Below are 18,607 nucleotides of genomic sequence, written 5' to 3' on the forward strand. Positions count from 1 at the left end.
CATTTTCAAAGCTATTTGTTTTATAATGGCTAACTCTTTCTGGTAATTAAAACTGTTTAGGGGGATCCTGTTCAGTCTGTTTAACATGTATCTGATTGCTGCTTGTTTGTGGTTCTGTGGGTGGTTTGAAGTTGCATTTAAGATAATGTCACTTTTTGTGGGTTTTCTGTATGTGTCAGATGTGTGTTTGTTATTGTCTTTCTGATGTTTATGTCTAAAAAGTTGTATGTGTTTTCTTGTTCTTCTTCTATTGTGAACTTTATGTTTTTGTGTATAGTATTTATATCTTTGTGTAGTTGCCGTCTTCTGTGTTTAGATTCAGATACATGGATGACATAATATGCATGGTAGGTGCATATTAGAAAATTTCCACATACAAAAAGCATTAACACAAAATAAACAGTTGCTCAGTACCAGATAAATATTGGAAACCAGACTCTATATATAATAAACAATGACATTACATGAAAAAGGAGAGTCTTTTCCACTCTTCACACCTCCCCCCCCCCTCCCCCACTACTCAGTTTCATTTCACTTCTTGCTCCTCACCTTTTCCTCTAACTCACACTCCACAACACTGCTATGTATTTACATCAACTCACCATGTTTTCCCCTAAAAAAAAAAGTAAAAAAAATGAAAAACCCTCCTTCACTGTTCCTTCTCTACTCTTATACAGTACATACATACACAGAAACTTACTTAAATAGAATTACACACATACAATAATCTAATTTTAAAAAATAATAATAATAAAAAAGAAAATGTTGTAGGTCAAAGACAAAGTAGTGGAAAGGTTATGTTGGCTACACTACAAAGCACAAACAACAACACATACTTGAAGTACAAAAACAAACAGAATACAGTGGTGCATAAAAGTGTGTTGTGAAAAACATAAGAAGTGCATAGGACTGCAGAACATCTAAAAAATTAGACCAAAATTATCAGTGTCTAACACAGAAAACAAACGATGTGCTAGTAGACGGCATTTCCCGATGTAAACGAGAAATAAGCCGAAAAATCACCTTAAGTACAAATCAACCTATTCTTAATGAACTGTTTTTCAATCTAAAAGCAAGTCAGAATGTAAATAACTTAGTTACAGACCACTGATGTAATTTACCTCAATAAAGCGAAACACGTCCAGTGAAAATATAACGCATTTTTGTAGTTGCAATGACAGAACAAAAATACCCTCAACAATTATAAAGCAACTATGGACACTATGGCCAAGTAAATGAAGAATTTTATACTGAACTGAACTGCTTGATTACTTTCTGTGTTATTTACACACAGTCATTCAGCGTGTGACCATTAATGTTTACTTCTAGCACTAGGAGTTCTTCATTTTTGCTTGTTTGAAATAATGGAATGTAAATCATTGAGAAAGGATGCCATTAACGATGCAGCAGTTTAGCCTGTCAGGTAGATTTTTTGCCCCACACTCTCTTTGGTGAGTTCATAGAATGTATCAACAGGATAATTTTTCTTGTTATCTCTGGCAGGACTGCATTTTTGAAGTCTTATATTGTTTTTCTGTGAATAATCTTTTGTAAAAGCCAAACTGGGAGGTAGTAACAGGTTTTGCTCAGATAAATGAGTCAGATTTTTATCATTGACACCTTCTCAAAAAAGGGGGATGGTGGAGTGAAATGAATCGGAATCTGTAACTTGAGGCTATGTCCTAAATGTAACACAAAAGTAATTGAAAGTTATTGCTTTCAGAAAACTTTTCTGTTTACTCAGTTATGTAAAAACGTGGCTGTTTCTCTCCTACTGCTAGCTTAATATCAACTTACCAACACATATAGTCACAGAGCAATAGTCAGTTACTGATTAGATTAGGTTAAATTTACTTTCATTCCAATTGATCCATAGTGAGGAGGTCCTCCAGGATGTAGAACATGTCAGAAAATCAACAATACATGACAAATATTTACAAATAAAACAAATAAGCTAATGTACCATTCCACAGGTCCCAAGTGGAATGATCGTCATTTTTTAATGAACACTATATGAAAGAGTCATTTTACAAATACTAATGCACTGAATTTAAAATAAAAAAGTTTTATTTATTTATTTATTTATGAGTTAATAAACGTGTAATACAACTACTATAATACAGTGAACACATTACTGCACTGAAATTGTGCACAAGTTATATTAGTTGGTTTTACTGAGAAATTCATCAATGGAGTAGGAGTTGGCCACCAATAAATCCTTTTAGGCTTCTCTTAAACTGAGTTCATTGGTGTTTAAGCTTTTTATGGCTGCTGGCAAGTTATTGAAAATGTGTGTTCCTGAATAATGCACACCTTTTTGTGCAAGACTAAGTGACTTTAAATCCTTGTGAAATTATTCTTATTTCTAGTATTGATTCCATGAATTGAGCTGTTGGTTTGAAAAGGTGAGATATTTTTAATGACAAATTTCATTAAGGGATAAATATGTTGGGAAGCTGTAGTTAGTATCCCTAGTTCCCTAAACAGGCTTCTTCAGGATGTTCTTGAGTTCACACCACATATAACTCTTACTGCATGTTTTTGTGCCTGGAAAACTTTAGCTTGGATTGATGAATTACTCAAAAAAAAAAAAAAAAAAAAAAAAAAAAAAAAAAAAAAAGGCGCCATATGTCTGACAATTCGCATTGCAAATAAAGATTTGTTAAGACGCTTCAGCAGTTCTGTGGTGTGGTCCTCCCAGTTGAATTTATTATCATGCTGTAATCCCAAGAATTTAACACCATCCACATCTTCTATCTGGTTGTCATCATATGTTAGGCATGTACTTGTGGGACACCCCTTACAAGTTCTGAACTGCATGTAGTGTGTTTTTTCAAAGTTTAGTGACAAAGAATTGGCTAAGAACCAGTGATTAATGTCCACAAATATTTTATTAGCTGATCTTTCTAAGAATACACTTGATTTGCTATTTACTACAATGTTTATCTCATCAGCAAACAAAACGAACTTGGCATCTGGTAATGTTACTGATGAAAGGTCATTGACATACACAAGAAAAAGTAAGGTCCCCAAAATGGAACCTTGTGGGACCCCACATGTAATTAGTTCCCAGTTGGATTATGCCTGATAGCTTGATACATGTCTCTTTTTCCTAATAACACCCTTTGTTTCCTGCCATAGATATAAGATTTGAACCATTTTGCAGCATTTCCTGTTAGCTATAATATTCTAATTTATTTAAAAGGATATTGTGATTTACACAGTCAAATGCCTTTAACAGATCACAAAATATACCAGTTGCCTGCAATTTTTTGTCTAATGAATTAAGCACATTTTCACTGTAAGTGTAGATAGCCTTCTCAATATCAGAACCCTTTAGAAATCCAAACTGTGACTTTGACAGTGTGTTATTTGAAATAAGATGGTTATAAAGACGATTGTACATTACTTTTTCTAAAATTTTTGAGAATGCTGGCAACAGTGAAATTGGACGGAAATTTGATGCTGTTTCTTTATCTCCCTACTTAAACTGTGGCGTAACTTCGGCATATTTCAACCATTCAGTAAATATTCCACTGATAAACGACTGGTTACACAGATACCTTAATATGTTACTTAGCTCAGAATCACATTCTTTAATTAACTTTGTTGATATTTCATCATATCCACTAGATGTTTTTGATTTTAAAGATTTTATGATGGACATTATTTCTGCTGGGGTAGGGAGGGTAAAATGCATATTATGGAAGTTACTTGAAATGTCTGGTCTGAGGTATTCCATAGTAGCATCTACTGAACCTGACAACCCCATCTTTTCAGTAACAGTTATAAAATGTTTGTTAAAAAGTTCTGCAACACTATACACATCTGTCACCAATGTATCATTTACTCTTAATGCTATTTGTTCCTCTTCATGTGTGGTTCCACCGGTCTCCTCCTTCACTATATCCCATATTGTTTTTATTTTGTTATCTGATATGACTATCTTTTCCTTGTAATATATTTGCTTTGATGTCCATATTACAGTCTTTAATATTTTGCAGTATTTCTTGTAATGTGGTATAGCATCAATATCGGAACTGTTTTGGACTGACAGATACAGTTTTCTTTTTGTTTTACAAGATACCGGTATTCCTTGAGTAATCCATGGCTTCTTTGTAGACTTTGCTCTAACCTTGGTAAGTTTTGGGGGGGAAAACAGTGTTCGAATAAGGTAAGCACTTTATTAGCAAAAGTGTTATATTTTTCATTCATGCCATGAGCACTGTAAACATCAGTCCAGTGAATGTCTCTGAGGAGTGTCCTAAAATAATCAATTTTTGGCTTATTGATTACACTCTTGAGCTCAGATTTAACAGATTTTCTATTCTGTTCAGTATTAACATTTAACAGAAAGAACTGCATGTCATGGTCTGAGAGGCCATTGACTATTGGTTTTGTAATATAATTTTGTTCATTGGACTTTTCTATAAATATATTATCAATCGCTGTTTGTGAGCAATTGGCTACTCTAATGGGGAACTTTACATTGGGAATTAAATGAATGATAGTGTTACTAACTCAAATAAGTTCTTATTGGGAGAGTCTTTAAGGAAATCTAAATTGAAATAACCAGCAACCACTATTTCTTTGTTTTTGGTTGTTAAATGGGCCAGTACAGCTTCAAGGTGGTTTACAAACAGATTAAAGTTACCTGCAGGTGCTCGATATACACTCAATATTATGAAGGATTTTTTGTGAAATTCTACTTCTGTTGCACATGCTTCCATATGCTGTTCTAGGCAAAATTTATGAGAACAGAGACCTATTCAATCAACACTGCTACTTCTCACATAGCTTACACGAGTGGTCCACTCCTTGATTTCAGATAGGTAATTTGTAGAAGTGTCTTATAAAACAAGTTTTTAAGTTTCTTTTGAAGGATTGCACCAATGTACACAATCCATCTCCAAGTCCTGGACTAGGAGGCAAAGTTTGGTAAGAAAGCATTTGAATCTGTCTGAAGAGACTTGTGAAGAGTGTGAAGTTATCTACCACATCCTCACAAGCCCTGAGCTTCAATTTTGTGGGTAAAAAGTTTATATAGGTGGCCAGTGTGTTGTTCTGGGACACTGTAATGCACCTGTTACCTGTATCACATAATAACTGTGTTCGCGGGAAACCTGGAGCGTGTTCTCTCTTCCGACAGTGCGCCACTCCTGCTGTGCAATGATTTTAGTGTGGGACAGTACATGTTAGCTCATCTACTAAAGTCCTTGTGTATACAATCCATTCTGTTATTTTTTAATATTACTGCGAAAAGTAGTTCCTTTTTTCTGTGAAAGAAAGATATATTTTGCATTTAGTGCATTGCACAGATATGAATCCCATACTATGGAACTATTTCCATTTTTCTGGCTTTCTCAAAAATATTTAAAAAGGTTGTGTTCAAGTGTCTCCTTAAGCATCTGACTGCAAATAATATAATGTCGAAGTCACAGTTTGGATTTCGTAAGGGTTCTGATACAAAGAAAGCTATTTACACTTACATTAAGAATGTATTCAATTCATTAGATAACAACTTAGAGGCTGCTGGCATTTTCTGTGACCTATCAAAAGCCTTTGACTGTGTGAACCACACCATTCTCTTAAGTAAATTAGAATTTTACGGTGTCACTGGCAGTGCTGCGAAATGGTTTGAGTCTTCTGTAACAGGAAACAAAGGGTGTTATTGCGAAATACCTGTGCAGTAGGCAGTCAGTCTTCATCTGATTGGAAATTAATTAGATGTAGTGTTCCTCAAGGTTCCATCTTGGGTCCATTGCTTTTTCTTGTGTACATTAATGACCTCTCGTCTGTTACACTGCCAGTTGCTAAGTTTGTTTTGTTTGCAGATGATACAACATTGCAATAAGTAGCAAGTCAAGTACAGATTTAGAAATAGCTGCTAATCAAATTTTCACTGACATTAATAAATCCTTTGAAGCTAATTCACTGTCATTAAACTTTGAAAAGACCCACTATATGCAGTTCAGAAACTGTAAGAGATTTCCTTCCAGCATGTGTATAACATATGAAGAGACATGAGATTGAAGAAGTTGACAGTGTTAAATTTCTGGGATTACAACTCGAAGGGCGTACCACAGAATTGCTTAAGCACCTAAACAGGTCTGTGTTTGCAGTGAGAATGATGTCAGATGTAGGAGATATAAATATAAAAAACGCATACTTTGCTTATTTTCATTCTATTATGTCACACGGGATCATATTCTGGGGTAACTCATCAAACCGAGCAAAAGTTTTTAGTGTGCAAAAGTGTGTGATAAGAATCATTTGTGGTGTAAATTCAAGAACATCATGTAGAAACCTGTTCAAGGAACTTTGTATTCTAACCACTGCTTCTCACTATATTTATTCCTTAATGAAATTTGTTGCAAGTAGTATGTCTGTATTTCCAACCAACAGCTCAATACATAATATCAATACTAGGAATAAGAACAATCTACATAAAATCACCTACCTTGATCCAAGAAGGGGTCCAATATTGAGGATTGATAGGCAACCTCTTCTACTCTGTAGATGAAAATCTTAAGAGAGGCTGTTAGGCCACTTTAAGTAAAAACGTGTGTCTGATTTCAGTTTCAACAGCACTTGGTCACAACAGTCAAGATTAAGTATTTTGTGTATGATAAATTTATTAATAGTGCATAACAATGTTTCATTCTGACAGTGTGTTAATTCTGTAAATATTAGCTGTTCCAGTTTACTGTATTGTTGTATTCACCTGTTTTGACGATCTCCTCACAAATTATCAGGGTACTTAGTATTATACTCAAATGGTTTGTGTTTTTTTGTTATACTTACTGACATGTTCCACATCTACAAGAATCATCCCTTTTTTGGGTGTATGGAACAAAAATTGAATCTAATCTAATTTATACATGCAGGCAAAACACAACTGAAATGACTTTTCTGAGTTTTATTCATCATCTTAGGTAGATTCATGGCACACAACATCCCTGGGGTTGGTGATGCTTCAGGTTGTGGTTTACTGGGCTGTTTCCTTATTGGAAGCGCATCATCTTCACCATCACATTCCTTATCTTCTTAACACTCTTCCTCCTTTTGCATTATCTTGTGAATGTGGAAATAGAGGTGTAGACCCAGTGCTACATTAAAGGGAAAAAATTGCCGTATTTTTGAGAGGAAAAAATGATTTTTATTTTGTAGTGTGTGTTATGTTAGCATATTGTAGCTATCTTAAATACATTCTACAGTAGTTCAACATTACTACAAACAAGCAGAAATTATCTTTAGTTCTTGAAGCTGTGCTAACACTGCGATAAAAAGCTACCGGGAGCTTACAGAAATGAAAGCACAAGATGTAAAGTACATGTTACAGTCAGGCACAGCATGTTGGAATTAAAAACAAATAAAAGTTGGATATAGTATGTGTGCCACATGAGGAATGTTGAGGATATATAGTAGTCTTATTGCTCACTTTCAAAAAGGCAGCATGGGGTACTGGTAGCACTTTTGTCTTACAGTTTACGCAATGAGACATACATCCGAGTGAAAAATATTGTGAACTGAGCTGTTTGACCACTGTAGCCAAGTTTTGACCTTACTTTAACTTGGTATTGAGCTTGAACCAAAAGGAATTTTACAAACTGTGTTTCGTACATTTTATGACTGTGTGTGTCTCTTTCTGGTAACAGGTAATTTTTGTTCATCTGAAATTGCTTGTTTGAGAGATCTGTGAGGTTAAGACAAACTGTGTACTGTAGGCCATGTGTACACTTGTTCACACCCCATCCTTGCAGTCTCTAGTGTGATTCAGTTTGTCTCCTTGGTTAACATACTCCAGTTAACAATGGTTATAGTTACTGAAGAGTCCTTGAAGTTATGGAAAAGCTACTCCTGCAGATAAAGGAGGATATGCTGAGTGCTGAATCTTGGGAGCCACAGCACCTTCCAAATTTTTGTGCAGTTCTATGCTCTTTATGGCACAATCATGGTGTCTTTGTTTGTACTGTAATTATTGTCCTTGGCAAAACACAAAAAACTTGGGAACACACATATTTCTCACATTTGTCATGCACGTACGTAACAATGTTTATGGGTTATGAACAACTGTTGAAGAAAGGATGAATTGAGTTTAATGTCCCATTCGTGACAAACCCACTAGGAACACAACCTTGAACTGGGGAAGGATATGGTGTAAAATCAGCTCTGGCGTCTCAGAAGATCTTTCTTGGCTTTCACCTTAAGCAATTTTGGAAATAAATGTACAACCCAAATATGGTCATATGAGGATTTTAATCACCATCCTCCTGAATATTTGACCAGTATTTTACCATTGTGTCATCATGCTTGGTGCAGCTGTTGAAATAATCTTCAAAAATATGGCTTGCTTCTTGGATGAGTTGTGAAGGAGAACATGGTATTCAATTCTATATTGGCGGTGGCCTACATCCTGTAAATATTTAAAGAACTCCATGCTCACTAAGATATGCTGACCAAAAATTTTAATTTTCTGCCTGTTTCAGTTGCACAGGTCATTTCCAGATATCATAGAATGTCAAACCAGCATACTTTACAGACAATACTATGACGTCAAAAGTAATTTTTTTTTAATTACTTTTAACTGCTGGGGAAAGGTCATATGACATCACAGCTGTGATAGTCTTACGATATTGGCCACAAGTTGCCCCACTGATCACAACTGGTCTTTTTTTATTAATTGGTGATGTGGGTACCTGCTTATATAGCGTAACATGCAACATGTTAGCTTGTGAAAATAAGATGTGCACCAGGCCCAGATTGAATCTGCGTGGCTGATTAATGACTGTGGACTGGTTCAGCGGCCAGCCTCAGTATCGTTTTGCACACTTGTTTTGTCAAATGTTGGGCTAGTCCATAAATTCTGCATTAGAGAACACAATTCACAAACAATTAAAATACCCTAATGCAGGCAGATCGTGCACAAGACTTCCGTCACTTATGTTGATTGTGGTATCAGGAAGGACATCCACCCACAGAGTCAAATAATGAAATAAAACTTCACAATCTCTTTACTAGATGGGATAAATACCAGGGAAAAGAAAGAATGCTGTTGCTGTGGGTATCCTTTTCTCTTTTATTGTTGTCAGTATTTGCTCCTTTCGGTATCTTGCATAAATAAATGTCAATGAATGAAATGCAGTGCAGAGTGGGTATTAAGAAATGTACTCTGTAGGTATGTCAAATAAGAGCCTAAATAGGAAAACAATGAAATGGTTATCAAAATTAAAAGTATATTCATCTACGAAGGTGATATTTCCATTACCCAGTACAATCTGGCAAGCATCTTTCGTACTGAAACTTCTTGTCTAACCAAGAGTGTCCTGAACTGGTATTTGTACATAGGACTTGCCTTTCGTCAGTAGTGCCCTTCAGTGACTCGAGCTACCTTTGTGCTACTTGTGACCTGCCTTCACAGCTTTATTTCTGCCAGTGCTTCTCTCCTACCTTCTGAAGGTCACTGAAGCTCTGCTATATATTTCGTGGGACAAGTACTTCTGGAAGTGCAGACTGGTGGATGCTGTGGGAGCTTGCAAGAGAATCTTAGGAATAAATACAATGTTGAAACTTACTGGTGGATTAAAATTTTCTGCTGGACTGGGATTTGAATCTGGGTTCTTTGCTTTTTTGGGGATTTGCATGTAAAAGTCAAAAAGTCTCAGTTTGGAGTCCCAGCTGGGCAAGCAGGTTTAATCTGCCAGGCAGTGCACACCCGACTGCAGAGCAAAATCCATAACGGGAGCAATCCCCAAATCTGTGGCTAAGCTATATCCCTGCAGCAGCCCGTTTTGCAGGATTACTAGTTCCACAAAGTAGGCTAGGGGGACTGTACTGTCAGAACTACAGATGTGAACAGGAGTTGCACCTGGGTAGTTCAGTTTGTTAAGAGCATGGCATGCAAAAGACAAAGTTCTGGGTTTCAAGCCCCAGTCTGGTACACAGTTTTATTGCAGCAATAAGTTTCATAACAGCATACAAGGCGATGCAGAACAGAAGGTCCATTCTGGAATGGAGGAGACTGTCGAAAAATGGTTCTTACTTAACACGTAACCATCAGACATTTGTCGTTTACAATGCCAGTGTCACACTTTGCATTTCACAGCAATGCCCATGGTTTGTTGTTTCCTGGCAAGTGGTACATCCTGTAATGTAAATTTAACAGCCTGGAACAGGGGCTCAGAATCTGAAGATGGACTGTCTGACACTGTGATCTTACTTTAGGAGGGTGGATGCTGTTCTGTGGACAATGACACATGGATAGGAGTTTCCATAGTGCCCTTAAGAACAGTTGTGTTAGGGAATGTGGAATTTTGATTAGATTTGTGGCTACTCAGAATGTCCCCAAAAACTCTCTTCAACTCTGGTACAAATTTGACGAAACTGCTGTCCTTTGTCGTCGGGGGCTTGTATTGCCAGGCCGGTACTGGGGATGTGTGCTGTTTGGCAGCTGCTTCCTGCTCCGATGCTGCTTCCTCCAGAATGGATCGAATCTTATCCTCTAACTGTGGCAGGACTGCTACAAAGTGTTTTGTGCTGTCTGTCGGTGTCCGATGTACTGGTAATAGTGCTGGATGGCTTGTCGTACTGAGTATCTTGGCCTCACTGTCCTCCAAGATGCCGCCGAGTGCCTCCTCGAGAGTCGGAAGAATGTGTTCCAAGTCCTCTTTGGTTTCAGTTGGTAGCCCCTTCAGAGTTTGCGACGGTCGCCTGCTATCTGTTGTTGTCGGATGTACTGGTTGTAGTGCTGGATTGCTGGTCGTGCCAGATATTTTGCTCTCACTGTTCTTCAAGATGCTGCTCAGAGTCTCCTCAAGAGTCAGAAGAATGTGTTTCAAGTCCTTTTCGGTGTGACTCGGAGGTACCCTCGGAGTTTTCAGCAGAGGCATGTGGACAGTACTTGGTGGTTGCAGCTCTGCCGATTCGTGCTTAGTGAGGACACCTTTTAGAGCCTCTTTTAGTTGTGGGAGGAAGTCTTGGAATTTGGCTGTGTCGCTAGTCGAGTCCACAGGCGGTTTCCGTGACACGAGGTCGACACTGGGAGGCTGCCTCGGTCGCTGCGTTGTCGATTGTCTTTGGACTTCGGATTCGTTCAAAATGCTTTTGAGCACCTCCGCCAGCTGCAGAACAAAAACAGGATGTAGTAAAATTTTCAGGAATGATAGTGATGAAGTCGTTCTTGAATGAAGATAATATATTAGTTGGGACCGGGTTGAATCTATACAGATCATCTTCAGACTGTAAGGCATCTCCAAAAATTTAACATAAATTTTCTTAGAAGGAAATCGGGAACTATTAAACACACAAACAATACAGAAAAGACAATATAAATGACAATAAAATCAAAATATTTATACCCTTTAGTAATCTGTGGAGGCACTGAGTGGACCGAACTGTATGCTAGAGTTATAAAGATGAAGCTTCACCTACCATCTAGCGCATGATCGCAGAAGTCTCCAGTGAGGAGAAACTCGATGGTAACGTAACGTACACTACCCTCCATATGTTTGGAAACATGTGTTATGTACTGCAGCAGAGCAAGATGGGAGTGATCTATTTGAGTTACTGGTTAGAACATAGAATAGTATGCTCAAGCAACGATTAATAATGCTGCAGTTTCGTACCTACACGTACATATTGATGTTGCTCAGAGTACATAGAATTAACTTCACTTGTTCTCTCAAACATGCCGTGTAACACCATCAGATGACAGGATTCCATAAGATACGTTATTTATATATCTGTTCAGTTATAGTTTGTTTGTATGAAGATGCCATGAAAGAAGGTAACACATGCAGCGAAAGTAACTGAAAATGGACCCAAAGTGCCAAATTCCGTATGATTCATGGGTAAAGATCATCTATTTGCACCAAGACAGCAATTGTGTCTGACAAATATCAAAGAAATTGAAGATTTCCTACAGCATATTTCTCAAGACCGTACACTTGCATAGAGATACAGGCTCATACAATGATCATCCTCATTTAGGAGCACCCAGGAAAATGTCATAATGCCAGGAAAAGTATTTGGTAGTGAACAGTAAATATAGACTGCAGAATGAAACACAATGTGGGATAGACCAATGAGTGAGTCAAGAGTGGGATGGCACCCAGCAGAAAACAAACTCCAGGGTTACGTAGCAGCAGCAAACCATTGTCGCACCATGTTAACAAGAACAAAAGGCTTTTTGGGGCTATGACACACCAACATTTAACAGCAGTGGATTGGGAAAGAATCTTATTCACTGATGAATCCAATTTCGAAATATTTGGAAGTAAATGCCAGCAATTAGTATACTGTTTACCAATGAATGCTTGAATTGTCAGTGTGTAATTCTAACTTTGAAGCATGGAGGGGGTGCTGTGATGGTATAGGGCATCTTTTCGAAGAAATAAAGTTGAAGATTTGGTGAAAGTACATGGAAAAATTAACCAAAAGGATTATCTTGTCATTTTCCAGTGACGTGCCAGGACATCTGATTTGCATCTGATAGGGAAAGGGTTTGTCTTGCAGCAAGATAATGATCCAAAAATCCTGGATTTCCCTTTAAAAAACTTTGTTATATTTTCAGAGGTGTGATACAGTGTGAAGGTGTTGTGTATAGATTGAAACTGGCTACCACTAATCAGATTATCTTCTATTTTATTATCAAGACTGAGTTTTCATTATCATTTTATTTATATAACTCTTATTCCAAATATGTTAACAAAAATTGTTTCAGGAGTGAATTCTAATGGAATTTTATTTTGATAATCGAGTTGATAAAACAGCGAAATGGCTGTAACATCACACAGTTTTAGATTTTCTTTGCTAATATACATCATTGCTACAAGTTCCATTAGCCTCAGCAGAGTAGGGAGAATATCAGAATTGAAACAGAAATGAGGTAGAGGAACTTTTCGTGTCCTTAAACTCAGAAAAAAATAATGAATACATCTAAACGCATGTAAGTGAAGCACTTAGCACGTACCTCTCAAGAGATTGTCGCATCTGTCGTTACCCAGCTCTTGCAGTCCAGCAAATCCTCTTCAGTCCATGTGCTATTCACTCTCTTGGCTCTCTGTCCTGACCACATCATCTTTTGTGGAAGTAGTGTATATAGCTTTTCATAGTATTTATGTTGGATGTGTTTCATTCAAATGACTACACTGGGAGTGTGTGTTAAAGGTATATGTGCAAAGGATTTGTTTTGCTGATGACACTACTGTTTGCATGTTGTGCAGGGGAATTTAACAAGTGGAAGAAAGTAATAAAGTGATATGTATAACATCTAATGAACATGTCAAATAGATAATTGCAAAAATGAACAGTGAAGTTAGTTTTAATTCTCAGCAGAAAAAGGAACCATGAATGCTACTCACACAAAAAGACTAGGAATGCAGACATCTCGCGAAAGCAAGCAAATTCATGGTTTGCTCTTAGATATGGAAAAGGCTTTTGGCCGAGCACCATAAACAGTAACATGGCAAGCTCTCTGTAAACATCATGACCTGGAGTACCATACATGACTCATTACGGACATGTACAGCAGTGTCCAAACTTCTGTCATAAGTCTTGTGGTGGTGGTGGGGGGGGGGGGGGGGTGTCAAAGGAGCTCTGATTCTATTGTGGTTGTCCATCAGGGAAGTATCTATAGTCCCTTATTCTTTAGTGTTGTAATGAATTTTCTATCTGCAAGGACATTTATAACTACCACTGTGGTATCTCGGAGCTAATGATGTAACCATTATATCTGATAACATACAGGAAATAGAACCTCAAAGACTGGAGGAAGCCACTTGGAAAAAAAAAAAATATGAAAAACAGAATAAAAGAAAAACTGGTCAAATGTTTTATGAAATGATTTATCTAAAATTAAGGAATAAAATACGTTAGAGAAACATATATCACACCTTTGAATGATACATGAAATTATGCACAGCATGTATTTTTATTTTTTCATAAACTTGGGATGGCTACTGACTTTTAGCTTTAAGGAACAAATACAAAAAAAAAAAAAAAAAAAAAAGAATTAAAGTGAAAAGGACTCATTTTATTAAATGTTATTGATACAAGCTAGCACTGCTCAATGGTGTCCTTATGTCACTAACGAGCATTTTTGGGGATTCTTCATTTGCAGATGGCATATCAAAATGTATTTCAGAATAATAGGATGTTATCCCCCAAGGAAATGGACAAAAACTCATAGCTCCCACATTTTATGGTTCAAATGTCATGAAAAGCCAAAACAGCAGGAGTTCGAGCAAAAACAAAAGCTGTTTATAATATGCACATTTGGTTCACTATCATGCACACCAACTTAATTATGAGAGATACAGTATTATACGAAACCCAACAATGTGTTTCTCTAACATCCTGGTTACTTCAGTATACTTCTGAAGATAACCACAATGTGTGTCCACTCTCAAGAAGCTAATGAACATCAGAATTCCCTGCGCATGTTCTACAAGGTGGAACTTCGACATGCAGAGCACAAATAGGGTTCATGAAAATCCTCTATCTTGAAAAAAGAGCCTTACTAATATTCAATAAACATCAAATGCAGATAAAACCATTGCAGAACAATAGGAATTTTAAAGTAGGCCTACCTGGATGATGACAGTTTCAAGTTATGGTTAGAGCTTTTTCGTAAGATTATGCCTCGTTGTGAAATAATTTACAAGTAAAGGCAATCTTGAGAAATTAGTTTGTGTAAAGTTAATGAATATATCACAATATTCAAAACTGCTACTTTAGAATTAAGAAGCTCGAAGTTCTGTGAGAATCCTCATAAGCCAGTCATGGTAGAATGTAAGAACCTCTGTGATTAAATATGTGTTGGCATAATTGACAGATATTCTTCCACTAAACACGTTGTAGTTGCTAAATTGTTCAACGAGAAACGCTTTGCTAGCTTTGAGAGTGAGTATCCTACACAAGAGAGAGACTAGTAACCAGTGAAGTGTACCTCACGACTGACAAACGAGGGCATGAAACTGAATTAAAAGTATATTGTAGGTCTGATATTCGTGAATATTGTGAAGTAATTGAAGAGCTCAAACTTATAGTAAACAAACAAAAAAAAGGGAAATCTACACAATGTTCCTTAGTAAATTACCGTATTTACTCGAATCCAAGCCGCACTCGAATCTAAGCCGCACCTGAAAAATGAGACTCGAAATAAAGGAAAAAAAAAAGTTTCCTGAATCTAAGCCGCACCTGAAATTTGCGACTCGAAATTCAAGGGGAGAGAAAAGTTTTAGGCCGCACCTCCATATCGAAACAAAGTTGGTCCATTGTAATATGAGACACAATTTAGGTCGAATGAATGACGATACAGCTACAGTAGTTTGGTTCGAGTCGTAAGCTTAGCAGTTGAGCTTTACCAGGTAGCCATTGCTATGCGTCAGGCGCTCCGTCCGTATTTATACGAGTACCCTTCCTTTTTCACGTGCTCCGTCTGGTTTGAATCGATTGCTTATTTTGCTTTGATCTGATAAGTGCTGTTTATCTTTGTTACAGGTGTTCACGTCACTCTAAGCTGAAAATGCATTACTGTACTGTTTCATTCTTTGTTTGTCGCATTCTGATAGTGCGTGTTTACGGCCTGTCGCCGCTCGCAGCACGGCTTACTTTTGTGCGCGCTACCGCCGCTTACAATTAAAAGAAGAGAGAGGAATCGTCTCATTAGCGAAACAATGGCAAGAGACTGCTATCTGTTGTTACTCACACTGCTGCTTTCTTTCATAATGATCAACAAGAACCAAATAATAGACTGCGTATGATAGAACATGTTCTGAACGAGAGTTAGGCGAAAATTTTTCTCCGTTTGAAAATCTTTGCGGCCGCTTCTTTAGTACATCAAATACTGCACAGATTTAAAAATCTAGTCAGTTGCCGTGCTTCATTTCTGACTGTATCACTATTAGGCATAAGAATAATACGAATATAAACATGACACGAAAGAATACATGGCAAAATGTTTATATTCGTATTATTCTTATGGTGAAGAGAATACTGCATGTGATTCACATTTCATCAGGTTCCTATTAGCAACCATCTCTTCTCACAGGTAGGAAAAAATTCAGAACGTAGAGTTGGCCATATTGACAAACATCCTAAACAGTCTTGCTAGTCGGATTTTCGTAGTACATTGAAATTCTGCTACATTCGAAGATGAACAATACGGAATTTGTATTTACTTCGTTGGATAATGTATGAAAATGCAGTGGTCGAAACTCGGGGCGGAGAAAAAAAGCTCGTCTTCCACCTTTCTTTTTTTTTAATTTATTTACTGACGCAGAGGTTTTGGCGCCAGTATTTATCTTTGTGCCTACAAAGCATGCCTGTGTAGCGCTACATATATTCGACAGTAGAAGTTAGTTGTAGTGGCACCTACCAACATTTTTCAGAACTTGCGTTTGCTTTGCAATCGATTCTAAGCCGCAGGCGGTTTTTTGGATTACAAAAACCAGAAAAAGTGCGGCTTAGATTCGAGTAAATACGGTACAAAACTGCTAATAAACCTCTTGATAGTTCCTAGAAATACAACGGAGGCAAATTCTGCTTCCCATCACTGAAAAGAATAAAAACGTTTCTAAAAAGCACTACGAGTTCACGAAGTATAAATGCGGTTGCAGTGCTTTCAATGGAGAAAAATTTCCTCAGATGTCATCCAAAGATCATTGAGAAAATTATCGATCTTCTTGTGCCAATTAAAACAAGAAGAATGGATTTCCTTTGTAAATGAACAGATCAAGCTTGAACTGCAAAAAATTGGGTTAAAGTAAGTGCAGGATATTTGACTTTGTTCTTCTAGGATTTTATTAACATTCTGAATAAATGTAAAATCCAGGAGTGAATGTAACAATATTATGAAAAGGATAGTTGCTACTCACCTTATAGCAGAGATGCTGAGTCGCAAAAAGCCACAACAAAAAGACTGTCTCCAAATAAGCTTTAAGCCAACAAGGTTTTTGTCAAAAATAAATCTCTCTCTCTCTCTCTGTCACACACACACACACACATACGAGCGCGCGCGCTAGACCACAATGTGTGGCAGATGAAGCCAGACTGTTGTTGTTGTTGTGGTCTTCAGTCCTGAGACTGGTTTGATGCAGCTCTCCATGCTACTCTATCCTGTGCAAGCTTCTTCATCTCCCAGTACCTACTGCAACCTACATCCTTCTGAATCTGCTTAGTGTATTCATCTCTTGGTCTCCCTCTACGATTTTTACCCTCCACGCTGCCCTCCAATACTAAATTGGTGATCCCTTCATGCCTCAGAACATGTCCTACCAACCGATCCCTTCTTCTGGTCAAGTTGTGCCACAAACTTCTCTTCTCCCCAATCCTATTCAATACTTCCTCATTAGTTATGTGATCTACCCATCTAATCTTCAGCATTCTTCTGTAGCACCACATTTCGAAAGCTTCTATTCTCTTCTTGTCCAAACTATTTATCGTCCATGTTTCACTTCCATACATGGCTACACTCCATACGAATACTTTCAGAAATGACTTCCTGACACTTAAATCAATACTGGATGTTAACAAATTTCTCTTCTTCAGAAACGCTTTCCTTGCCATTGCCACTCTACAATTTATATCCTCTCTACTTCGACCATCATCAGTTATTTTGCTCCCCAAATAGCAAAACTCCTTTACTACTTTAAGTGCCTCATTTCCTAATCTAATTCCCTCAGCATCACCCGACTTAATTAGACTACATTCCATTATCCTTGTTTTGCTTTTGTTGATGTTCATCTTATATCCTCCTTTCAAGACACTGTCCATTCCATTCAACTGCTCTTCCAAGTCCTTTGCTGTCTCTGACAGAATTACAATGTCATCGGCGAACCTCAAAGTTTTTATTTCTTCTCCATGAATTTTAATACGTACTCCGAATTTTTCTTTTGTTTCCTTTACTGCTTGCTCAATATACTGATTGAATAACATCGGGGAGAGGCTACAACCCTGTCTTACTCCCTTCCCAACCACTGCTTCCCTTTCATGTCCCTCGACTCTTATAACTGCCATCTGGTTTCTGTACAAATTGTAAATAGCCTTTCGCTCCCTGTATTTTACCCCTGCCACCTTTAGAATTTGAAAGAGAGTATTCCAGTCAACATTGTCAAAAGCTTTCTCTAAGTCTACAAATGCTAGAAACGTAGGTTTGCCTTTCCTTAATCTTTCTTCTAAGATAAGTCGTAAGGTCAGTATTGCCTCACGTGTTCCAGTGTTTCTACGGAATCCAAACTGATCTTCCCCGAGGTTGGCTTCTACTAGTTTTTCCATTCGTCTGTAAAGAATTCGTGTTAGTATTTTGCAGCTGTGACTTATTAAGCTGATAGTTCGGTAATTTTCACATCTGTCAACACCTGCTTTCTTTGGGATTGGAATTATTATATTCTTCTTGAAGTCTGAGGGTATTTCGTCTGTTTCATACATCTTGCTCACCAGATGGTAGAGTTTTGTCAGGACTGGCTCTCCCACGGCCGTCAGTAGTTCCAATGGAATATTGTCTACTCCGGGAGCCTTGTTTCGACTCAGGTCTTTCAGTGCTCTGTCATACTCTTCACGCAGTATCATATCTCCCATTTCATCTTCATCTACATCCTCTTCCATT

General features: G+C 37.5%; 1 pseudogene; it reads left to right on the plus strand.

Annotated features, from left to right (window-relative positions):
* Positions 1 to 14,415: 14,415 nt before the first annotated feature.
* On the plus strand, positions 14,416 to 16,729 carry LOC124716875 (annotated as a pseudogene).
* Positions 16,730 to 18,607: the final 1,878 nt, after the last annotated feature.

The sequence above is a fragment of the Schistocerca piceifrons genome, chromosome 9 (genome assembly GCF_021461385.2).
Source record: "Schistocerca piceifrons isolate TAMUIC-IGC-003096 chromosome 9, iqSchPice1.1, whole genome shotgun sequence".
NCBI classification, from domain to species: Eukaryota; Metazoa; Arthropoda; class Insecta; order Orthoptera; family Acrididae; genus Schistocerca; species Schistocerca piceifrons.